This window comes from Ceratotherium simum, chromosome 4, assembly GCF_057802395.1.
Source record: "Ceratotherium simum simum isolate JZ-2026a chromosome 4, ASM5780239v1, whole genome shotgun sequence".
In the NCBI taxonomy this organism is placed as follows: Eukaryota; Metazoa; Chordata; class Mammalia; order Perissodactyla; family Rhinocerotidae; genus Ceratotherium; species Ceratotherium simum.
This window is the reverse complement of record NC_141903.1, coordinates 57,956,490-57,982,919: the sequence shown is the minus strand read 5'-3', so window position 1 is coordinate 57,982,919 and position 26,430 is coordinate 57,956,490. Positions and strand designations below refer to the sequence as shown.

Below are 26,430 nucleotides of genomic sequence, written 5' to 3'. Positions count from 1 at the left end.
GGACTTACGTACATTGTGAAATCATTACCAAAATAATTTTAGTTAACATCCATCATCTCATATAGATACTCCCCCGAAAAAGTTTTTTTCTTTGTATTGAGAACTGAAAATATTATGTTTAAGGGATTTTTTTGAATCAGTGAAGAAAAGAGTAAATTCTCTTTAAAAAAAAAATCAAAGATATCAGTATATATCAAGAAAGAGAGGAAACTAATATTTTATATTTTCCTGAAGAAATTAATTTAAATAAAATGTTCTATTGTAATTGTTAGAATATACGTTGTGTGTGTGTGTGTATATATATATATGAATAAAACGAGGTAGAAAAAGGAGACATTTCAAGAATGTTGCATAAGGGAGATTTTACACACACACACACAGTAAGAGTCCTCCCATAAATATATCTCAACTGAATATACAGGTTGAGCTTGAAAACACCACCTGAAGATGGAAAAAGGCATTTCAGGACACTCGTTCTAAGAAAATTTTGTTAGAGTGACACCGTTCAATTATTTAAGCTTTCACATTTATTATTTTATTGAAGAGATATGTCTTTTGGAGGTATAATGTACTAACATTATAATTCACAAATATTAGCTGTACAACTTTGATAGATGAATTCACCTTATTTTCTTAATGGCATCTTTAGATGAGATGTTATATAACTGATGTTATATAATTTTATTTTTTTCTTTTATGATTACTATTTTCTGTGTCTTGAGTAAATCTTTGCCTGCTCCTAGTTCAACATGATATTCTCCTATGCTTTTTGTCTAAAGCCTTTATAGTTTAGTCTTCTCTTTTAGGTCTGTTATCCAAAATGTTTTTCCCCCATATGTATATCCAGTTGCTCCCACATCATTTGTTTGAAAGTATTTTGCTTTGGCACTTTTGTTGAAAATCAATTTACTATGTGAGTCTGCAACTATTTCTGCAATCTTCTATTTGTCACTTATTATGTGAATACTTGACTTCTTGATTACTGATGCTTTATAGAAAGTCTTGAATTTAGGCCATATAAGTCCTCTAGCTTTGTTTTTCTTTTCAGGACTATTTTTAATTTTTATATTCTTTGCATTTCTATATCTATTTTGAATCAGCTTATTAATTTCTATAAAAAGTGTCTGCTGGGATATTGATTGAGAAGAGTGACATCTGAATAGCGTTGGATGTACTAAGCCATGAACATGATATATTTCTCCATTTATTTGTCTTTAATTTTTCTAACAATATTTAGAGGTATGCATGACTTCTGTTAAATTTATGTCTAAGTATTTTATAGTTTTTTACGCTATTATAAATGAAAAGGATTTTTAATCCATTTTCTAATTGTTGCTGGTATATAAAAATACTACTGATTTTTGTGCATCCGCCTTATATCCTATGACTTTCCCACATTTATTCCTTAGTTATATGTTTTTGTAGATTTCTTAGGATTATCTATGTACATGATCATGTCATAAGAAAATAAAAACTATTTTATTTCTCCAATTATTTTTATGTAGACATGGTGTTAAAGCTACAACATTATGATGAACAAACAGAAGAAACTGCGCGAAGCATACTTTTGAAAAGGAGTCACACTGTAAGACATTTAAACAAAGAAGTCAGAGGTGGTGTTTTTACAAAAGGCTAGGGCTCTTGTAAGCAAATGGAGTTGAGGGCCTCTGCCTTCAGGCCTTTATCCAGCCTGGATTCCCAATCCCACGATGTAAGGTTTATGGGGCAGAGGAGGGAGAAGTACAGTTGGCCTAGAGTGGTTGACAGAATATATGTTTAATCCTGAAAGAAATGGAAATCAGAGGTTTGCTCAGGCTTGGCATGAACTATGAAATCCTTCTACTCCAGCCAGGTTGATTGTCCCTCCCTAGGACCTTGGAACACAAAACATCTCAGTGTGATGCAGGAAGAAGCTAAGGAGCAGTGAGAGGTTCCAGACTGGGCATAGCATCAGGGAAACATCCTGGGTGCTTGTCCACGACCCTGAGGAGGTACTTGAATTACTTTTGGCGACTGGGATTGCTGCAGTGAAAGACCTTAGTGGCTGATTGTGACTGACGGTGGGAAGGAGAGAGTCATCACAGCCAAATGGAGGAGAGAGGAGTATTTTATGCTCTCTTCCTCTTCTGTAGAGGAAGAATTTTATAGTTGGAGGACATCCATAGAGTAACCCTTTTGCTGCTTTTTTGTACCCTGTCTTAGGCTACCTTAGAAAGGGACTCTGAAATAGACTCTGAGATGATTTGCGTACATGGTTTGGGGACTGATCTTGGGAGGAATGCTTTTAAAGGAGAGAGGGAAGCAGGACTGTGCAGAGTGAGAAGTTAAACTTGATACAGTTGTAACAGAGGCCAAGCCAATCCTAGAGGGGGCACTAATCTAAGATGGTTTTTTAAGAATTGTCCCTAATTAAAGCAAGGTTATGGGCTTTGTATGCCATGATCTATCAGTCATTGGATGTGGGCTTCCCCAGGGGAGGGTGTGTAACCTTAGGCTAGGCCAGGCTTTCGGCCTCGGTCAATTTCCATGTAGACACTCAGCTGTGAGTTGTCAGCAGCCAGCCCTCCCGCAGCTGGGGAAATGAGTGACTGAGTCCTGAAGCAATGACCTGGCTGGTGCACCACAGTATCCTCTACACGAATCAAAACTGCCCAGCTGTATTGTAGGATCTCCAGGGTAGAGTGGACTAAGGGAATAACTGTCAGACATTTTGTATTCTTTTCACAGTGGGGATTTTTTTTGGAAGATTACCATAATGCCATTATTACACACAAAAATTTAACAGTAATTCCTTTATATCAGCTAAGACTCAGTCCATGTTAAAATTTCCCCAGTAATCTCAGAAATCTCATTTTAAAATTCATTTGTTTAAATTAGATGTCCAAAAAGATAGAGGAGTTATATAGAACAAATAAACTCTAACATTCATTGACTTTTAAATCAACTAAAGATGGCCATAATTCTGGAAAGTTCTTTTGTCCATGACTCATCTTATAACCATTGCAATTCATAATTTTTGGGATGGGATCTCTTCTTCTTTACCATTATTTTAATCACCTTTTGATAGATACCCAGCTTCAGTTTAATTTCAATTTAATTTCACTCTGGCAACTGACTACACTATCAAGCACAATGCTATCCAAAATAAATGTTTGACCTATAATTTCTAATGTTGCGGCTACTGCTTAAACAACATGCTAACTGCACAACCATTGGATCAATGAAGAAATAAAAGGAAAAATAAAAAAATACATGAAAACACCACTTATCAACTCTTGAGGGATGCAGCAAAAGTGGTACTAAAAGGGAAATTTATAGCAATACAGGCCTACCTCAACGAAAATAAAAATCTCAAATAAGTAACCTTAAACTCCACCTAACAGAACTAGAAAAGGAAGAACAAACAAAGCCCAAAGTCAGCAGAAGGAGGGAAATAATAAAAATTAGAGCAGAAAATAAAAGAAATAGAGACAAAAAAACCATAGAAAGGATCAATGAAACTAAGAGCTGTTTCTTTGAGAAGATAAAATGGACATACCCTTAGCCAGACTCACTAAGAAAAAAGAAGGCTCAAATAAATAAAATTAAAAATGAAAGAGGATAAGTTACAATGGATACCACAGAAATACAAAGGGTTATAAGAGAATACTATGAAAAACTATATGGCAACAAATTGGATAACCTAGAAGAAATGGATAAATTCTTAGACTCATACAGCTTCCCAAAACTGAATCAAGAAGAGATAGGGAATCTGAATAGACCAATCACGAAAGAACAAAACAGTACTCAAAAACCTCCCAAAAAACAAAAGTCTAGGACCAGATGGCTTCTCTGGAGAATGCTACCAAACATTCAAAGAAGATTTAATACCTATCCTTCTCAAACTATTCCGAAAAATGGAAGAAGTTGGAACACTTCCTAACTCATTCTATGAGGCCAACATCGCCCTGACCCCAAAGCCAGAAAAGGACAACACAAAGAAAGAAAATTACAGGGGCTGGCCTGGTGGCGCGGGTGGTTAAGTGCACATGCTCCGCTGCGGTGGCCCAGGGTCCTGGGGTTTGCCGGTACGGATCCTGGGTGCACCGACACACCCCTTGGCAAGCCATGCTGTGGTGGAGTCCCATACAAAGTGGAGGAAGATGGGCATGGATGTTAGCCCAGGGCCAGTCTTCCTCAGCAAAAAGAGGAGGATTGGCAGATGTTAGCTCAGAGCCAATCTTTCTCAAAAAAATAAAAATAAATAAAAAAAAGAAAATCACAGGCCAATATTGTGGATGAACATAGATGCAAAAATCCTCAACAAAATACTGGCAAACTGAATACAGCGATACATTAAAAGGATCATACACCATGATCAAGTGGGATTTATACCAGGGACACAGGGATGGTTCAATATCTGCAAATCAATCAATGTTATACACCACATTAACAAAACGAGGAATAAAAATCACATGATAATCTCAATAGGTGCAGAAGAAGCATTTGACAATATCCAACATCCATTTAGGGTAAAAACTCTCTATAAAATGGATATAGAAGGAAAGTACCTCAACATAATAAAGTCCATATATGACAAGCCCTCAGCCAACATCATACTTAACGAAGACAAAGAAATAAAAAGTATCCAAATTGGAAAGGAGAAGCAAAACTCTCGTTGTTTGTGGGTGACATGATTCTATCTATAGAAAACCCTAAAGAATCCACCAGAAAACTATTAGAAATAATCAACAACTATAGCAAAGTTGTGGAGTACAAAATCAACTTGCAAAAATCAGTTACATTTCTACACACTAATAACAAACTATCAGAAAGAGAACTCAAGAATACAATCCCATTTATAATCACAACGAAAAGAATAAAATATCTAGGAATAAACTTAACCAAGGAGGTGAAAGACCTATACACTGATAACTATAAGATATTATTGAAAGAAATCAAAGAAGACATAAAGAAATGGAAAGATATTCCAATATTCCATGCTCATGAGTTCGAAGAATAAACATAGTTAAAACATCTATATTACCTAAAGCAATCTACAGATTCAGTGCAATCCCAATCAGAATCCCAGTGACATTCCTCATGGAAATAGAACAAAGAATTCTAAAATTTATATGGAATAACAGAAGACCACAAATAGCCAAAGGAATCCTGAGAAAAAAGAACAAAGCTGGAGGGATCACAATCCCTGACCTCAAAACATACTACAAAGCTATAATAATCAAAACAACATGGTACTGGCACAAAAACAGACACACAGATCAATGGAACAGAATTAAAAGCCCAGAAATAAAACCACACATCTATGGACAGCTTATCTTCGACAAAGGAGCCAAGAATATACAATGGAAAAAGGAAAGTCTCTTCAACAAAGGGTGTTGGTAAAACTGGACAGCCACATGCAAAAAAGGAAAGTAGACCATTATCTTGCACCATACACAAAAATTAACTCAAAATGGATTAAAGACTTAGATATAAGACCTGAACCCATAAAACTCCTGGAAGAAAATATAGGCAGTACACTTTTTGACATCAGTCTTAGCAGCATCTTTTCAAATACCATCTCTACTCAGGCAAGGGAAACAAACAAACAAAATAAACAAGTGGGACTACATCAGACTAAAAAGCTTCTGCAAGGCAAAGGAAGCCATGAACCAAACAAAAAGACAACCCAACAATTGGGAGAAAATATTTGCAAATCGTATATCTGACAAGGGGTTAATTTCCAAAATTTGTAAAGAACTCATACAACTTAACAACAAAAAACAAACAACCAGATCAAAAAATGGGCAGAGGATATGAACAGACATTTTTTCAAAGGAGATATACAGATGCCCAACAGGCACATGAAAAGATGTTCAACATCACTAATCATTAGGGAAATGCAAATCAAAACTATAAGGGGATATCACCTCATGTCCGTCAGAATGGCTATGATTACCAAGACAAGAAATAGCAAATGATGGAGAGGATGTGGCAAGAAGAGAACCCTCATACACTGCTGGTGGGAATGCAAACTGGTGCAGCCACTATGGAAAACAGTATGGAGATTTCCCAAAAAATTAAAAATAGAAATACCATGTGATCCAGCTATCCCACTACTGGGTATTTATCCAAAGAACATGAAATCAGCAACACAAAGAGATTAATGCATCTCTATGTTCATCACAGCATTATTCACAATAGCTAACATGTGGAAGCAACCCAAGTACCCATCAATGGATGAATGGATAAAGATGATGTGGTGTATATATACAATGGAATACTACTCAGCCATTAAAAAAGTCAAAATCGTCCCATTTGCAACAACATGGATGGACTTTGAGGGTATTATGTTAAGCAAAATTTGCCAGATAGAGAAAGACAAACACACTGTGATTTCACTCATATGTGGAAGATCAACAAACATAGATAAGGAGAACAGATTAGTGGTTACCAGAGGGGAAAGGAGTAGGGGGGCAGGTGAAAGGGGTAAAAGGGCACATATGTATGGAGATGGATAAAAACTAGATTATTGGTGGTGAACACAATGCCGTCTATACAGAAACTGACATATAATAATGTACACCTGAAATTTTGCAATGTTATAAACCAATATGACCTCAATAAAATAAAATATTTCATCAAAACTAATGATTTACTTTTTTTAAAAAGAATTACCTTCTCGGGGGCTGGCCCTGTGGCTTAGTGGTTAGGTGCGCGTGCTCTGCTACTGGCGGCCCGGGTTTGGATCCCAGGCGCGCACCAACGCACCGCTTGTCAGGCCATGCCGAGGCGGCGTCTCACATACAGCGAGTAGAAGGATGTGCAGCTATGACATACAACTATCTACTGGGGCTTTGGGGAGAAAAAGGGGGGAGAAAATAAGGAGGAGGATTGGCAATAGATGTTAGCTCAGGGCTGGTCTTCCTCAGCAAAAAGAGGAGAATTGGCATGGATGTTAGCTCAGGGCTGATCTTCTTCTTCAAAAAAAGAAAAGAATTACATTCTCTTTTAACAGAAATTTCAAAACTTAACTTTGGTAGAAATGATCTCGAGAGATTACCATTTCATTTTTCTGTTTGAAATTTATATTGGTTTCTAAACTGCTCTCATCTCTTGCATCCCTTTGAACAAACTAATTGTATATTTCTGAAATGCTATGATTGCTGTTCTCTAAGAAGGCCATTTGGGTTATCATCTAGCATTATTCTATGTTTTATACTCTGCAACATTTTCTGCAGGAGTGATGGAAACCAAATGGCTGGATATGGGCCACTGACATTTAAATGGAGAAAATCAAATATGTGAACAGGGCTGAAAAATTATAATATTGTGCATTCTGAAAGCTGACATCTCTTAATAATTAATGTCACTCTAAATGACTTGAAGAAAAAATTATACTAGGAGATAGAAGGGTTCTTGAAAATTTATCACATTCATCACTGTATCTTCCAAATCAAGTAGGTCTTAACCATATTTTTTCCAATATTTTCTTTAAAAATTTTCAAACGTACAGAAGGTTGAAAGAGTTTTTCAGTGAAAATTAACACATTAATTATAAAATTATCATTATGCTAGCCTTATCATATAACTATCCATCTATCTATCCATATTTCTATATATCCATCAACTTATTGTATTTTGATTCATTAAAGTAAATTGCAGACCGCTACAACGCCACCACCACTACCATACTTGAGCATTCATATTATATCTTTAATGTTTTCCTTTTAATGTTCAATTTATATACAATTAAATGCACCAAGCTTAAGGATACCACATGCACATAGTTTAAATGTACTATTAGGTTAGTTTCAACAATCCATGTACCTCTTTAACCCAAACTCCTAATAAGATACAGAATATTGCCATGACCCCAAAATGTGCCCTCAGGCCCTTTCCCAGTCAGTGCTTCCACAGACCCCTCAGAGACAGCAAGTGATCTGAATTTGTCCTCATTTTGCCAATTCTAGAACTTCATATCAATGGAATAATACAATACATACTTTTTTGTTTAACATTTACTTCACTCAGCATAATGTTTTTGAGATTTATAACCATGTTACTTGTATTGGTAGTTGATTCCTTTTTATTGCTGAGTGGTATTCCATTGTATGAATATATCAGTTTATCTATTCTCTTTAATGGACACCGTGGCCATTTCCAGTTTTTGATTCCATGAATAAACATGCTATGAATGCTTTCATGCAAGTTTGTTTCTGGACATATGCTTTTCTTTTCTCTCGAGTAAATACCTAGTACTGAAATTGCTTGGTCATAGAGTAGACTTGTTTTTAGTTCTAGTACATTTAGTTTTTCAGAAACTGCCAAAACTTTCTCCAAAGTGGTTTCAGGTGATTCACTTTCTTGCCAACATTTGGTTTTGTGAGTTTTAAATTTTAGCCATTCTGCTTTGTGGGTATTGGTATCTCCTTGTAGTTTTAATTTGCATTTTCCTGATGAATAAAGATATTGAGTACTTGTAAATGTTTTTATTGGGTATTCATATATCTTCCTTTGTGAAGTCTTTTCAAATAATTTGCTAGATTTTTTTGTTAGATTCTTTATCTTTTTATTATTGTTGTAAGAGTTTTTTAATATTTTGGATAGCAGTTCTTTCTGCATTTATTTTTTCCCCAGTGTATATATTCATTTTCCCAATAATCCTTTCTTGAGCCAGAATTTTTAATTTTGATAGTCTAATTTATCAATTTTTTTCTTTTGTAATTATTGCTTTCTGCTTCCTATTTAAGAAGTCTTTGCTAATGTTTAAGTATCAAAGATACTCTTTCATGTTTTATTGCAAAACCTTTATAGTTTTAGCTTTTGTGTCAGGTCTGTGATCCACCTCAAATTAAACTTGTGTGTGTATGGTTTAGGGTAGGCGCTGGTGTTCTTTCCAGGTGTTCTATCCATAAAAATATGGATATCCATTTATTCCAGGACCCCTCATTGAAAAGACATTCTTTCCCACATTGAATTACTTTGGCGTCATTGTTTAACATCAAATGACCTTAGAAGTATGGGGGCTTCTGGGTTCTCTATTTTGTTCTGTTGTTCTGGTTAATGATCCTGTCTGTAGATGTGTCTTTATGACTCTACTTTTATAGTAAGCCTAGAAATTAGGTAGTGTAACTCCTTGAACATTATTCTTCTTTTTAAATATTGCCATGAATTCATGGTTCTTTATGTTTCTACATAAAATTCAGAATCGTCCCTTCAATTTCACAAAAATGATTGCAAGATTATCATGGAAGTGCATTGACTCTATAGAGAAGGAATTATGTCTTAACAATATTGAGCCCTCCAACCTGTTAACGTTATATGTTTATTTATTTATTTAGGTTTTCTTTAATTTCTTCTAGGAATGTTCTGTAGTTGCAAGTACAGAGGGTTTTATGATCTCTTTTAAACTTATTCCTAAATATTTTATTTGTTTTTGCACAATTGTAAAAAATTATTTTTCTAACCTCATTTCCAACTGTTAGCTGCTCTTATATAATCATACATTGGACTTTTTATATTAGTCTTGTTTCTCCCAACCTTGCTAAAGTCATTTATTGGTTTCTACTAGTTGTTGTTAAATTCTGTAGGATTTTCTATGTAAACAATGATACCAACTGCATGTAGTGACAGTATTACTTCTTTGTTTCTGATTGTTATGCCCTTTTATTCCTTTTCCTTACCTTATTACAACGACTACAACTTTCAGTACAATGTTGAATAGAAATTTTGAGAGTGGGTATTATTACCTTATTTTATAACTTAGGGGGAAACATTAATACTTCACCATTAAACAAAATGTTAGCTATAGGTTTTTTCATAGATGCTTTTAATCACAATGATAGCTTTCCTTCTTTTTCCGGTTTGTTGAGAGTATTTTATTTTTAATCATGAATGGATGCTGAATTTGGTGAAATATTTTCTCTACATTTATTGAAATGGTCATAGCATTTTTCTCTTATAATATTAATAGAATGAATCAAATTGATTTATTTTTAAGTGTTAAATCAATCTGCCATTTCTGCAATAAACTTCACTTGGTTATGATGTGTTATCCTTTTCATGTATAAGATTAATGTTATTTCTTCCTTAAATATTGGAGAAAATTCTTTAGTAGAACTGTCTTTGCATGGAGTTTTCTCTGTGGAAAAGTTTTAAACTCTGAATTAATTTTTTAATAGATATAAAAATATTCAGATTTTCTGCTTCATCTCTTGTCAGTTTAGTAAGTTGTGGTTTTTAAAGAATTTGTCTATTTCATCTAGGTGTTGAATTTGTTGTATAAAATTGTTCACAATATTCTCTTATTACCTTGTTGTTTCTGTAGGATCTGTAGTTACAACTCTGTTGTCATTACTGTTGTTGATAAGTTGTGTGCTCTCCCTTTTTTCACTTGATCAGACTGGCGAGGTATTTATAAATGTTTTTGATCTTTTCAGAGAACTAACTTTTAAGTTTTTAAACGTTTTCTGTTTGCTCGTTTTCCATGTCATTGGTATTTTTCCTGATCTGTACTATTTTCTTCCTTCTACTTGTTTTGAGTTTGCTTTGCTCTTCTTTTTATAGATTCTGAAGGTGGAGAATCAGGTCATTGATTTTAAACCTTTAATCTTTTTCAATGCAGGGATTAAGTCCTAGAAAAGTAAAATAACATGCCACAGGATATACACCTTGATAATGATAGCGTTAAGTCTTAGACATGGTCTAACAGATTTCAGCCCACTGTTCCTTCCACTGGATCATATTGCTCACTTCCTCTTCCCTATCCTTATATCTATGGCATTCTAAGTCACTTAGATGTTTCCATTTGTTTCGAAGGATTGTGAAAGGTGCAGAGCTCACCTTTACTACAAAGTACTCAGAGTACCATAGTTTTCTAGAAACAATGTCTAGCTGATAAATAAATGCTGTAAATGATCAGGATTACCCCAGAGCTTTTGGAAATGCTTTGATTGGTGAGGAATTCAGAGGTGATTGCATAACTGGTAAAACCCAAAATGTTATCAGATTGGTTACAGTGTTGATAAATTCCTGGCAGTGCCAGTCAAATAAAGCAATTTAACCAGATGAAAATATTCTAAGAAGATATATATTGAGAAAAATGTTTGGAACCCAAAGGTATTTTGATTGCAAATTCTAGTCATGAACAAACTGTATGCTATTTCTTCAAAATTATTGAGAAAATTTCATAATGCCCAGTATGAATTATACTCTAGAATATTATTATAGCATAGCTGTCTGCTGTGACATTTTCATCAAATTTACCTGTGGCTACAAAGTTAAGGATGCTTGCTTATATTTAAGAATATATGCTAATGTTTTAAAATTAAGTCAGTATAACTAGCTAGTGAAGTTCTGGTGATTCCCTTTTGTTTTAAGATTAACTGAGCTAAATGATGCAAAATGTTTACTACTCCCTGCTGCCAAAATAGGCACTCAAATAATGTTAGTTAATTGCCCTCTTTCTCCTTACCATATTAACCCGTAATTCCTGAGGTTTCAGATTATCACTAAAACAACTACTTTTCGATTTGATTTTGTAATAGGTATAATATTCATTGGGTATAAGTTTTTTTGTTTTTGTAACATGTCTGTGCATTACTTAGCAGCAATCATTTAAACTCTCTTGTTTACAACAGACATTTTTAATTATAAAGAACCATAAATCTACTCGAGTCTAGCAAGGCCATTTTCAGTTTTTAAATTAAATGCTGCAATATAAGACTTTATTTCAGTTTTTAAAAAGATTGGTGGTTGTTGGCAAATAAGTATGGCTCTTAATTCCCATGAGCCTCTTGTACTGTCTTCTAGGTGATTCAGAATGCTAAAGTTAAAAAAGGGAAAAAGGAAAGAGGGGAAACATGAAACAGCGGGAAAAGCACAGGACTAGGAGTGAGGAGAACTAAGTTCAAGGTGTGCTCTGCCATTGTCTACATGTATGTGTCCCAGTGCAAGTTATTTAACCTTTCTTAGCCTAAATTTCCTCTTGCAAAAATAAAAAGAAATATTAAGCATAATTATCAGACCTAAGATTCTATTCATCCTTATATGTGAATATTACTATAGGCCATATGACAATCTTGAAAAATAAGACAGTAATTGATTCAGTAGGGAAATGAGACTTGCATTTTATTCATCAACAAAATTCGGATGATTGCTTAGAATTTAAGGAATTTGACTAATGACAAGGAGGAGCCAAAGCAAAAGGATTATGCTAACAGGTGCTCATCAGCAGGTTTGGGTAAAATATTTGGTTTGATCCGGTTGAAGACCATGGCGTTGGGAACAAGCTGAAGTATAATGGTGACTGCATGAGGAAGACAATGGAAAGTTTTGATTCGTATGTGATAGTTCAGATGAACTCTGTAGCTAAGGCCTAAGTTTTTAGAACAGAATGAGTGCAACTTGATTTATGTTGTTCATTTCTCTGTATTTTTCATGTTGCTGATTAATTATTCAATTCCCAGCAAATGTAATGTGAATTTCCTTTCTCTTTCCTTTGACTGAGGAATTGTGGAGTTTCTGCAGGCTTAAATGTCATCTCTCAGTGGAAAGTTACAGTTTAGTTCTATGACCAGTTATGCCAAATAAGTACATGTTTATAAACATTTTTTTGCCTAGCAATTTGGTGTCACCAGATAGCCCTGGTAATATGGCTACAGTACACCAACCTCAGAAAAACCAGATGAAAAAGTGCTGGACTGACAGTACTTGAAAAAGTATATTTTCACAGTATATTTTCACAGTATATTTCGCCAGAAACTGGGATAAAAAGCTGAGAAAAGGAGCTAAAAACACAGTCATTGAGAGGAAATGAAGTGCAGTTTTCTGATCAATATGAAAGAGTAAGCTGATATAAGAAATATCATTCATGTTCCAAACACATCAAAGGCTGGATAAAATATAAATAGTAAGTAGGTAAGTAAATAAATAAGTAAATCTGAGCTCAAAAGCAAAAAAGCAAAGATCTCAGATACAAAAATTAATGCAAAGCCAGAAAGGTGCCTGTGGACTAAAGTTGGCAGTCCACAAGGATAATCATGTTGGTCTTACAAACTACTATAAAACGTTATGACAATAATTGTGAACAACTTATTTGGAAACTATAAATGATAAGAATTGACGTAAGAAGAAAATAAACTACAAGCACTAAAGATTTTGTATTGGTTGCCCTTTGCCCTCCCCCATCAAAACACCAGACTAAGGTGGTATTACAGAATGCATTAAACGATCCTTCTAGAGAGATGATTTTTATTTTGTGCAAACTGTCACAGAGAAAGAACCTAAAACTACCAACCATTTATAAAGTCAGTGTAACCTTAATACCAAATGACAAAATAAGGAAATAAAATCACAAGATAATCTCTATATGAACATTGATGCAGAAGTTCTAAATATAATGTTGGCACATTGAACATGAAAAATATTTAAATTAAATATATCATCATCAATTAGGGTTTGTCTTGGGAAGGCAGAAGTGATTTAACATTAGAAAAATCTATTAATGTGGTGAGTTTTTAACATTCATGTTTATTAATTTTATCCTGAATGGCCTATGAGGTGTTCTGGATGAGAGACAGATTTATTATTAATTATCTTATAGTAAATAATAAGCGTATAACTTCTTCTCCCCCATTTCATCCCTGGGATAACACAAAAAAGCCAGATAGAGAAACCTCCTCCATGAGTAGCCTAACACTCCATAGGTGAGGGATGGAGAACAATAGATTTACTCCTTTTATATACAGGAGAGAGAGAGCCACCCTGCTTCCCTCAGGAAAGGAAAGAAATATATTTTTACTCATTTGAGAGGGGATGGAAAGGATCCTGGATTCTCACTCTAACCTTTTGGAATGTAAATATGTCTTTCCGAGGGCCGGATAAATGGCTAGTGTCTCTGGCTTTTAAGACCTAGAGATATGTTCAAGGTTTGGCGTTCATACCCTTTGAAATGTAAATACCGAGGGAGATAGGACACCAGTCTTCCTGGCACCTTAGGGACTTAAACTGGGGGCCTAGTTCAGGTTGTAACCATTTGGCCCTCCTGAATCTTTCAAATCAGAGCAATTAACTAGACAAATGGCTACAGACCTATTTCTTATAGCATGTTTCTCGGGGCAGTAAAGGCAAACATTATATCATATATGTTTCAGAAGGCTAGGACATTGATAAAAGTTTCACTGGAAATCTTAAACAATGCAAAAAGACAAGAATAATAAAAATGTATAGAAATGTATAGAAAAAAAAGACAATCCTGGTATCAACTGCAGTTTAAACAATGTGTGCACAGAACGTTCAGGGTACCAAACAAATAAATTATTAACATTAATTAAAAAATTCAGCAAGCTTGTTGAATGCAAGATTCATATATAAAACTTGGCAGAATTCCTATACAGTAACAAAAATGAATTTGTAAAAAAAAAATTTCATTTATAATAGTAAAAAAAAATGGTAACTAGGAACAAATCTTATAGAAACTGTATTAGTTCATGTGGAAAATTAGAATATTGAAAAAATAAAGCTCAAAAAAGAAAAGTGGGGGGGATATAACCTATTTACGGAGGTCAGACTCAGCATTGCGAAATCTCAATTCTCTTAAATCTGTGAACTCATTGCATTTCTGATTCAAATCCCCAGGGAATTTTTAGAAATTTGAAAATCTGATTCCAAAAGTCATGTGAAAGAATGAAGATCTAAGGAAGTGAAGAAAGTTTTGAATAATAAAGAAAACTTGCTCTATCAAAAAAATCGTAAACTTAGAGTTCTCCAGAGAAATAGAACTAATAGAGATATACAGAGAGGGGGAGAGAGAGAGACAGAGATTGATTGAGATTTCTTATAATAAATTAGCTCATAAAATTATGGAGGCTGAGAAGTCCCAAGATCTACAGTCAGCAAACTGGAGAGGTGGGAGAGTCAACTGTGTAATTCCATTCTGCACTCAAAAGCTGATGGTGTAAGTTCCAGTCTGAGTGCAGGAGAAGACTGATGTCCCAGCTCAGCCCATCAAGCAGAAGTTCTTTCTTACTCAGCCTTTTTGTTCTAGTCAGGTCTTCAGTTGATTGAGTGAGGGCCACCCACGTGAGGAACGGCAATCTGCTTTACTCAGTCTACTGATTCAAATGTTAATCTTGTCCAAAAACACTCTTACAGACATGTCCAGAATAACGTTTGACCAATTATCTGGGCACTCCATGGCCTCAAACTGACATAAAATTAACTAGTACAGTAGCTAACTTGTATGTTTTACTTACTGTATACCTATTCTAAGAACTCTGCATATGTTAATTTATTTAATTCTCAGCAACCTATGAAATAGATATGATTTTATCTCCATTTTATAAATGAAACTGAGGCTCACTGAGATTAAGAATGTAAACATTTATTCCTATGGTATTGAATAGAGAGCCCAGAAAGACACCACACACATGGAGTCACACAATATGATGAAGATAGCATTGCCAGTCAGTTGGGGATAAGATAGGGGTTTGTGATGATTGCTTATCTTTCATAAAAAGTTACTGTTTTAGCTCACAGCACACACTAGAATAAATTACAAATGAATTAAAAATCTCAAAATGAAAAAAGTTCAAAAACTTAATACATGTAGAAGCATATCATAACATCATAGTAGCGAAAGAATTCTCTAAGACAAGATGCAAAAAAAAAAAAAACCAAAAAAAGATTGATAGTTTGCATCAAAATGTAAAACATCTGTAGCCACTACACCTCAAATGTTAACGGGCGCTTGTTTCCTGCCGAGCACTGCTAATCACTTTAATATATTAACTCAGTTAATCCCCACAAAACAGGCTGAAGATGTACATACCTAATACCTTATGACCCAGCAATCCCACTGCTAGGAAGATACATTAGGGAAATTCTTGCGTATCTTCACTGCTGTTCTACTTGTAATCAACCCAGATTGAAAGCAACCGAAATAAACGATCAGGAATCAAATTGATGAATAGAAAAATAAGTAGTGGCATATTCATATAATTGAAATTTTTAGGGTTAATAAATTTAATCTATATGACTCAGCATACATACAGCCCAAAAAGTAATGTTGAGTGAAAAAAAAGCAAGTTGTAGGGCCATGCATATCATATACTTTGTCTATTTTTATAAACACAAAAAACTATTTTGTATATTGTTTATTAATATGTACATTTTTTAAGTATAGAAATATGTAAGAAAACTTTTAAAAATATATAGTGAGTTTCTACTATGTCTTTAATATATTATTTAAAAAAAAATGAGAGTAAAGGGTCAGCCTGGTGGCATAGTGGTTAAGTTCTGCACTTTCCACTTTGGCAGCCCAGGGTTCTCGTGTTTGGATCCCTGGCTCAGAACTACACCACTCGGCAAGCCATGCTGTGATGGTGACCCACATACAAACTGGAGGAAGATTGGCAAAGATGTTAGCTCAGGGCCAATCTTCCTCAAGCAAAAAGGGGAGGATTGGCAACAGATGTTAGCTCAGATCCAATCTTCCTCACCAAAAAAAAAAAAAAAAAAGCGAGTAAATATGATCAAATGTTAACACATTAAAAATATTACCATCTTTACTCATTTTTAACTTTGAAATATTTAATAATAATTGAAATAAAATAAGAGAAAAAATGTATTAAAGAAACAGAGTGGAGCAGTTGTGGTAATTTCATATGCTTGCAGTGATTTTGATTAGATACTGATTAGAGAAAGATGATAGGGTAGGGAAGGAGAAAGCTGTTATTCTCCATAGCCCCCTTCTACACTCATGGAGCCTAAGGTTATCGATTCTCAAAGGAGATGATCAGACTATTTTAGGATGAAATCATGAAGCTAGCAACACAGTCATCATGAATATTACAGACTGGAGTGAAGTGCTCCAAACACATCCATGGTGACAGTCCTGATTCTTTAAGTGTGAACATGTCAAGACATAGACGTAAAGAACTTAGCCGAGTGTCTGCCACACTATAAATCCTCAGTAAGTGCTAGCTGTTGTTACTAGTATCATTATATGACTTACTGGTAAATTTGAACTTCATTTTTCAGTGCGTACATAAGGTATGAAGCTTATATAAGTCTTTGACAGGTGAAGATCAAGAGTTAGAAGAGTTTAGAAACTACTGTTAGAGATGTGTTACCTCCCTGCTGGTAGCAATCTTTTATTTAAGAGGCGTTTGTTCTTCCACCCAAAGCATTCTCATACCTTATTTATGGCTCAGAGTGTCTGTCTGCAATAACTAGGGGACCTAACCTCTAAAATCAGATAGTTGTCTAACTCTTCCCCTTTGCCCTCCTGTTGCAACTCCATAGTTTTTGACAAGCCATTCACAATTAGGAGGTCAGCCTCAACCTAACAAAAGCTTTTATGTAGTGTGATACGTGAGAAGAAGTGGTTCATTTAATTCATCCAAAAAACCCCCCATTACAATTTAGGTCATGAGCATTTACAAACAAAACAGAGATGGGACTATGGTTAATTGATAATCTTTGTTATGGCTAGGCCACTACAGGAGTCAGAACACAGACATGTTAGTTCTAGATTCTGAGCTACAAGGCAATCCACACTGGATGTGTTGCTGACCAGGATTGAGGGAGAATTAGGCAATGTGATATAAAGACAATATCATGTGAATTTAGGGAATGTCTTTTAGGCGAGGAACTCTGTGCATTTCTGTTTGAAGGAGATAGGCAATGAGCCCTGGGGTATTGCCCTGAGAAGCCTGGCTGGCTGTTTGGACAAGTCACCAAAGGCTTTCCTTAGGCCATTCACGGGAGCCCAGAAGATCACCTTAAGTGTTCCAGACAGTGAAACCTGATTGGTTTATTAATGTGGTGAGAGTGGATCTGCCTCTCAGGGATGGATTCACATTTAACCCAACTCCCAGCGGCTAATGTACACAAGCCGGAGTATAGGCTATTGTTTACAGTGACCTGAATACTCAGGTCAGCCTGAGCAACACATTTTCACCTTATTCACAAGGCTCATGGAAAGCTACAAGCCAAACAAATCATGATACTTCTGTATGCTTAGCCAAGATATGTACTTTTAGGACATTGCTGTGATGGACACTGCCAGCTTTTCCTTCTGAATTTATTTATTCAGGCTTCCATGTTTGACGAATTCCATTATATTCACACTATAAATTACACTCACATTCCATGTCTACCTTCTTGAGGTCACACTCACATCACTTTTAATTTTTTGGTTGCTCTCTAATGCTTCAGTGACACATTACAAGTCATCTCTTGGTTTACTCCCCCAAGTGGCAAATCACACTGATTTAGGGTAGATTTTCCTAGTTTAGCTTTGAGGGTACTCACCTTTATTTCCAAGTTCTTGGGGACTCCTCATTCTCCATGTCTGAATGGACATCATTAGCTTTGCCTTTTCTCATTCTCCTATTGCTTTTGAGGACTTCAGCTGGCAATGGAAGTATCATATCATTTCTATTTCTTTGAGGAAGATTTCACGGGATAGCTGCATTAGAGATTGCTCAGGGTCATCAGGGGTGGGAATACAGGACTTTATGCTTTTGAGAGGTCAAGTCAAAAAGTGCCATTATTCGGGAGTCCCTGAAGGTAGCAGGTTCTTGCAACTATTGCCAATGGTCATATGTTAGCTGGGAATAATCTTCATATGGCTCAGGGAGGTTCTTGAGTGTTTATATGATGAGTTTCATGTCATGAAATAATTGGGATCGTCCTATGTTCTGCCCATAGTGGATAGGTATCTTTAATGATTTCTTTACCTGAGGCTGTAAAACTGAGCTACAAAATTCTCTAACCATCTGCTGCTGTAGGCTCTTCCAAACTTTGCCCCTAGCTTTCCTCTCCTTTTCTCCCAATCTCCATCTCCTGAGAGCTTCTCCCTCTTCCCAGCCTTTGTAATTGCCAAGTGGTTGTAAAGATGTTTCATTAACTAGCTTTGTCCACTGGATTAGAGTTGCCATATTTAGCAAATATAAATACAAATACACAAATTTAGCAAATAAAAATATGTCCCGTGCAGTATTTGGGATATATTTATGCTAAAAAAAGTTTATTGTTTATTGGAAATTTAGGTTTAACTGGGTGTCCTCTCTTTTGTCTGCCAACCTGGTTTTGGCTCCTTCTTTCGTCATCCTGCTCCTCAATGCCTCTCCTCCATGACTAACTGCATTTTCTGAGATCTACACTGAGCTAAGCTCAGTTATCTGGGCCTTTGATTCCTTGGAAGAGGGAACTAGACTTGTTCAATCATGCCCTCATGTTTTGCTCTAATATTGCTGTAGAATTGCCCTGGGCAAATAGAAACAGGTTATGCAAAGAACACAGCATGGGTACGGACACACTCAGTACCAACACTCGTTGCCCCGAAGTCCTCAATTCACCCAAATCCCCAGAAGCCCCAAGCTTTCATCACATAATTGTGTTCCAGCAAACCAGGGCAATCCTTTGATTTAGTGCTGTTCAGATTCCTCTCTTAATGACATCCTCTTGGCTGATTAAAAAGAGCTATATAAAATAGATTGAGATTCTTCCAAACCAAAGCCATAACCAAGGAAATTTCTTCAGAAATATGTGGGGGTTTTTCTTGGTCGAGAGGGTTGGTTGGTTGTTCTGTCTGCAGTAAAGGAAAATAAGCTTATTCCTTTGAAGTTCTATGCATCAGTCCCTAAACGTTGAAAACCTAATGTCCTCTAACTCCAACCAGCCTCCCTGATTCAGGACTGTCCCTGTCCTGGGTTTCAAGTTCTAGCAACACAGAAATGAGAAAAGATATTTTATTTTTGGAGGTGTGTGCAGCATGTAAATGTGTGATTTTTTTTACTTTCTTTAAAAAATTCTAAACAATGTTATTGAGATATAATTCACATGCTGTACAGTTTATCCATTTAAAGTGTAAAAGTCAACATTTATTAGTATGTCCACAGGGTTGTGCTACCATCACCACAATATAATTTTGGAACACGTTCATCCTCGCCAAAAGAAATCCATATCCATTAGTAGTCACTCCCCATTCCTCCCTTTCTCCCACTCCCTCTGCTCTAGGCAACCACTAATTTAGTTCAGGTCTCTACAGATGTGTCTCTTCTGGATATTTCATATAAAAGGAGTCATACAATATGTGGTCTTTTGTAAGTGGCTTCTTTCACTTAGCCTGTTTTCAAGTTTCATCTATGTTGTAGTATGTATCAGTACTTAATTTCTTCTTATGGCTGAATAATATTCCATTGTATGAATATAGCATGTTTTATTTATCCATTCATCTGTTAATGGTCACTTTTTAGTTTGTATGAAGGATATTGCTATGAACATTCATGCACAAGTTTTTGTGTAAATGTATGTTTTCGTTTCTCTTGGGTTGATACCTAGGAGTGGAATTGTTAGGTCTTATGGTCTCTCTTTGTTTAGCCATTTGAGGAACTACTAAACTCAAAGTGATTACATCATTTTACACTCCTACTAGCATGTGAGGATTCCAATTTCTCCACCTTTTCCCCAATACTTAATGTTGTCTCCCTTTTTTTTATTATAGCTATCCTAGTGAAGTGAAGTAATAACTCATTGTGGTTTTGATTTACATTTCCCTGATGGAAAATGTTGTTGAACATTGTTTCACGTGTTTATTGGCTATTTGTGTATCTTTCTTGGAGGCAAGTCTTTTCAGATCCTTTGCCTATTTTTAAATTGGGTTGTCTTTTTATTATTGAGTTGTAAGGGTTCTTTGTATATTCTGAATACAAATCCTTTATCAAATATATTCTTTGCAAGTGTTTTCTCCTGTTCAGTGGGTTGTCATTTCACTTTCTTGATGTTATTATTCTCAGGATAAAAGTTTTTAATTTTTGTATAGTCTAATTTATCTGTTTTTTTCTTTTATCACTTGTGTTTTTGGTGTCACATTTAAGAAACCATTACCTAGCCCAAAGTAACTCTTTGTTTTCTTCTAAGAGTTTTATCATTTTAGCTCTTACATTTAGGTCTATGATCAATTTTTAGTTAAATTTTGTGTATGATATAAAGAAGGAGCCCAGTTTTATTCTTTTGCATGTGGTTATCCAGTTCTCCCAGCACCATTTGTTGAGAAGACTATTCTTTCCCCATTCAATTATCTTTGTACCCTTGTGCAAAATCAGTTGACCATAATGTAAGGATTTATTTTTAGACTTTCAATTCTGCTTCATTGATCTATATGTCTATCTTTACAGCAGTGACCCATTGTATTTATTGTTGGAGCTTTGTGGTAAGCTTTGAAATCAAAAAGGGTGAGTCCTCCAACTTTGTTCTTATTTTTCAAGATTGTTTTAGCTCTTCTGGGTTCCTTGCCTTTATATATGAATTTTAACTCATACATCAGTTTGTCAATTTCTGCAAAAAAAAATGCCATCTGGAATTTTAATATGGCTTGCATTGAACCTACAAATGAATTTAAGAATTGCAATTTTTAACTGTATTTTATTTTTTGATCCATGAATATGCGATGTCTTTCCATTTATTTAGACCTTTAATTTCTTTTAACAACATTTTGGAGTTTTAAGGATATATTTTGTACTTCTTTTGTAGAATGCATATATAAGTATTTTATTCTTTTTGATGCCACTGTAAATGGAATTGTTTTAATTTCATTTTTGGATTTTTCATTGTTAGTGTATATAAATTTAATAGATTTTTGTAACTTATCATTTCCGCTAGAACTTTCCTGAACTTGTTTATTAGTTCTGATAATGTTTTAGTGGATTCTTTAGGATTTTCTATGTACGAGATCATGTCATCTACGAATAAAGAGAGTTTCACTCCCTCCTTTCCAATCTAGATGCCTTTTATTTCTTTTGTTTTCTAATTACTATGACTAGAACCTCCAGTACAATGTTGAATAGAAATGGTGAGAACAGACATTCTTATCTTCTTCCTGATCTTAGGGGGAAAGCAAGCATTCATTTTTTTCTTTCACCATTACATATGTTAGCTACAGGTTTTTTGTAGATGCCTTGTATCAGGGTGTTTCCTTCTAATCCTAGTTAGCTGAGTGTTTTTATTGTGAGTGAGTACTGGAGTTTGTTAGATACTTCTTTTGTCTCTACTGTGATGATTTAATGATTTTTGCCCTTTATGCTATTAATATAGTGATTATATAATTGATTTTCAGATGTTAAACCAGGCTTGCATTCCTAGTATAATTTCCACTTGGCCTTGGTATATTGTATTTTTTATATGTGGTGAGATTCACTTTGTTGGTATTTTGTTTAGGATTTTTGCTTTTATATTCATAAGGGATATTATTCTGTAGTTTTCATTTCTTATGATGTCTTTTGTATCAGAGTAATACTAGTATCATAGGATGAGTTGGGAAGTGTTCCCTCCTGTTCTATTTTTTTGGGAGAGTTTGTAAAGGACTGGTATTAATTTTTTTTTTTTTTTGAATACTTGGTAGAATTCACCAATGGCCCAGCTGGGCCTGGACTTTTCTTGGTGGGAAGTTTTTAAGTGACTAATTCTATCTTTTTGTTCACCATTGGCCTACTAAGATTTTCTTTTTATTCTTGAGTCAGTTTTGGTAATTTGTGTTTTTCTAGGAATTTGTCCATTTAATCTAAGTTATCTGATTTGTCGGCATACAGTTATACATAGTATTCTCTTATAATGTGTTCTATTTCTGTAAGGTTGGTAATCACGTACTGATTTTGTTCCTGATTTTGGTAATTTGCATCTACTCTCTTTTTTTGTTGATCATTCTAGCAAAAGATTTGTCAACTTTTTCAATCTTTTCAAAGAACAAACTTTTGGTTTTGTTGATGTTCTCTATTATATTTTTATTCTCTATTTCATTTATTTCTACTCTCATAGTTATTGTCTTCTTCCTTCTGCTTGCTTTGTGTTCTTATTTTTCTAGTTTCTTAAGGTGGAACATAAGGTTATTCATTGAGATCTTTCTTCTTTGTTAATACAGGCATTTACAGCTATAAGTTTTACTCTGAGCAATGATTTAGCTGTATCCCATAAGTTTTATTTTGTATTTTCATTTTCATTCATCTCAAAATAGTTTCTAGTATCGCTCGTAATTTCTTCTCTGACCAATTGGTTATTAGTGTGATGATTTCCAGATATTTGTCAATTTCCCAAGTTTCCTTCAGTTATTGATTTCTAATTTAATTCCTATGTGGTCTGAAAACATACCATTCTATTATTTCAATTATATTAAATTTATTGAGGTTTGTTTTATGGCTTAGCATATTGTCTACTCTGGAGAATGTTCTGTGTGTGCTTGAGAAGAATGTGTGTTCTACTATTGTTTAGTGGAGTGTTCTAGAGAGATTTGTTAGTTCTAGTTGGTTTATAGAATTCTTCAAGTCTTCTATTTCCTTGTTCATCTTCTGCCAGGTTGTTCTACCCATTATTGGAAGTGGGATAATGAAGTCTCCGATTCTCATTGTTGAATTGCCTGTTTCTCTCTTCAGTTCTGTCAGTGTTGCTTCTTCTTGCCTTGCCCCTCTCAGTGTGGAACTTCCATCCTATGAGTGAGTAGGGGCAGGGGTGATTAGGGCCCCAGTATTCTCAGCCTGCAGCACCTGGGGTAGAACTTTCGCCCTACAGGTGGCAGCTGGGTGGGGGAATACAGACCCAATCCAGTTGGCCTCACCTGCCTGGAATAGAGCTTCTACAACATGGGGCTTATGGGAGGGGGAGATGAGAAATGCCAGTAGCCTCCTCCTCCTGGGGTGAAACTGTAGCTTCAAACTGGGAGTTGGAGGGAGAGGGAGCTCCTGTCTTCTTGGCTGTACATGCCCTGGGTAGAGCTTCACAGGAGCTGGGGAATGGGTGTAATGGACTGGGTCACGGCTCAAATACCACAGACTCTCACTCTTCTTGGTGAGATTTAGTAGGTTTTCTTGAATGAATGTTTCTCCATTTGCTGTATGTATTTAGGATGATTTCCAGAGAAAGTAAATGATTAATGATTTTTTGTTTTTTATAATTTGCACCAGTTAAATTGTTGTGTTTCTTTGGAGAGAGTCTGCCCAGCTCCTTACTCCTTCATTCCCAAAGTCCTGCTCCTTCCCTTCTTTCTGAAAGATCCTGAAATACCATGACTTTTTGCTTCCTTCTATTTCCTCCCTCACTTTTGGTTTATTTTGAGTATTTATTTTTGTGAGGAGATCATTTCAATATTAATAACATGAAACAGAATTGTAGAAGAGGTATTCAAAAAATAGTTTCTTCTCTGTAGGATTAATATCTGTCATTTCTTAGCTGTTCTATGAATACAGATGACTTCATTGATATTTGTGTTGAGTTTGAGTCTGATAAAAATTGTAGATAACATAACATTGAATCTGCTCTGGTTCCTCTATAACATCATTGTACTACTGTCTGTGAGCTTCCTCAGCACTTTGGGGACAACATCTTGGAACCTTATTTAGGCAAACCATCACATTCTTTGGTTTGCTTGTGCAGTGTCTTGTTACATGGCATTAAATTTAAGGCCAAACTTGATATTGGCTCTGATACTTACCTAGATTTAAGACTGGAGCTAAGGTATCACTCCCCATGCAGACATAGTGTATGGCTTTATAATTGTAATAACTTACTAATTATATTTTCGCTCTAGTAGCCATGGCCTCTGTGATCCTGGTATAATTCAAATTAAAGGAGAAATTATTTGCATGACAGAACTGATTTCATTGGACACAGGGCTTTTCCCATGTCATCTGTCAGTCAAGCAAAGACCAGGCTAATTATGCCTCAGAGAAAGAGGTATTCTCAAATATTTTATAAACTCCCAAATTAAAACAACTTTCTAGGTTTTTCCTATCAATTCAGATCATTTTCTAATCCAACACTTTACCCATATCCATATAATGACACCAGAATTGTGATGGAGAGTAGAAATCTTACCAAGAGAAATAGCCTAATGGAGCCCCCTTTCCCTTTTATTCTGAGAGTTCCAGAAAATCATCTTGTCATTGTGAGTTCTTGATATTTTATGATATTCAGTTTCCACTCAAAAACATTGAAGAACCCTAGTTTTATTAGATATCATAGTGCTTCTTGTTTGGTATTAAAAATCATAAATATCAGATACTATATATAAAATAATGAGACATTATTCACCTTTTCTATTTTGTTTTCTGAAGACTCTAATTTGGTCCAAACTCTGGACCCATCCTTGTTTAACAGAGGAATTCCAATTGTAACAGGAGAGGAAAGCCATTATATGTTTGCCCTGCCATTCAAGGCTATTTTGCTGGGTGGAAGATGCTCCCGAGCAGTGAATGAGGGAGGGAGGAAAGTTTTAAGTTTTTTGGCCCCTTTGGATTTAATATCTAATTCTATTTTAGTATTAGACATCTTTTGCTTATTATTGTAAGTTAATTCTTACAACATGATGAAACTTACCGTCTAAAGCCTTGAGCCTGTGTGACAGGACAAGATTCTAAGGTCCCAATGTTCCTCTTCCCACGGTCTCATCAAAGTTTCTCATTTTGTAGGTTAAGGCCCAGAAAAGCCAAGTGACTTGTCCAAAATCAAACAGTTCTCTTGCCTCCAAGTCCAGTGATCTGTTGAGCTCACAGAGCTTCCTCCTAGGAGAGGTAACTTCCTGGATGTAAAGTCAGTTCTTACTGTTTCTTGTTCCTTTTCCTCTTCCTGGATTTCCTAGACTCCCTTGCCAAGCGAGTAGAAGTGAAAATGAGGGTGCGAGTTCTTCACGTTCTGCCTTTCTTGCCACAGCATACCCTGTAGCCACTTTATTTATTTTGAAATGGCAGTGTCCCATCATGGTGGAGCTACCAAAAGCCTGAGTGACTTTGTGGAGCAGAGCTCTGGGCTTGCCAACTTTAGACACTAGAAGGAGAAAGACATAAACTTTGATGTATTAATCCAGAGATTTCAGGGTCCATTTGTTACCACAGCATAACCTGCTATACCCTTATTAATATAATTGCTAAAACTCATTAGAAGAGATCACTTCAAGCCATAGTTGCATAAAAGACTCACTTTGAAAACGATATGCTGAATTCTTTGCTAATGAAGAGAACCAGGGACACTGCATCTATTCAGCCAGCTGAGGAATAGCAGGAAGAAGCAAGCTTAAATGAAGGCAAAAGCATTAGAGGATTCTTTGGTTTTTTCCTTCTAATTCAATAGGTCACTCCCGTGTTTTGGTAAAACACTGTCCATCCTTGTGTACAGGTAAAATTGACTAAATTTTAGTTGTTACACAATACAAAGAGCTAATAGGACATACATTTAAACTTGAGGTTCTATCTTTTAAAAAAATATTTTAATGTGTGTTTGAGAATAGTGTGGTTGAAGTTACCCAGTGTGGAAGACATCAAGGTTATTAAGTTTGTTGAACTACTTTCCAGTGGATTCTAATGACACTGAAGTATTTACCAGTAGTCTGATTTCTTTATATGCCACACAGTCATTTTTTATGTTACATTAACTTCATTTTGTATTTTTTGGATG

General features: G+C 35.3%; 1 long non-coding RNA gene across 3 annotated transcripts in view; it reads right to left on the bottom strand.

The window, feature by feature from the left end:
* The window catches only part of LOC147917303 (uncharacterized), a 251,280-nt gene that overhangs the window by 31,661 nt on the left and 193,189 nt on the right, over positions 1–26,430 (bottom strand). For all 3 annotated transcript variants that reach the window (XR_015551988.1, XR_015551986.1, XR_015551987.1), the window contains exon 2: positions 25,357–25,803. This is a non-coding gene — a long non-coding RNA (uncharacterized LOC147917303). The remainder of the gene's footprint in view (positions 1–25,356; positions 25,804–26,430) is intronic.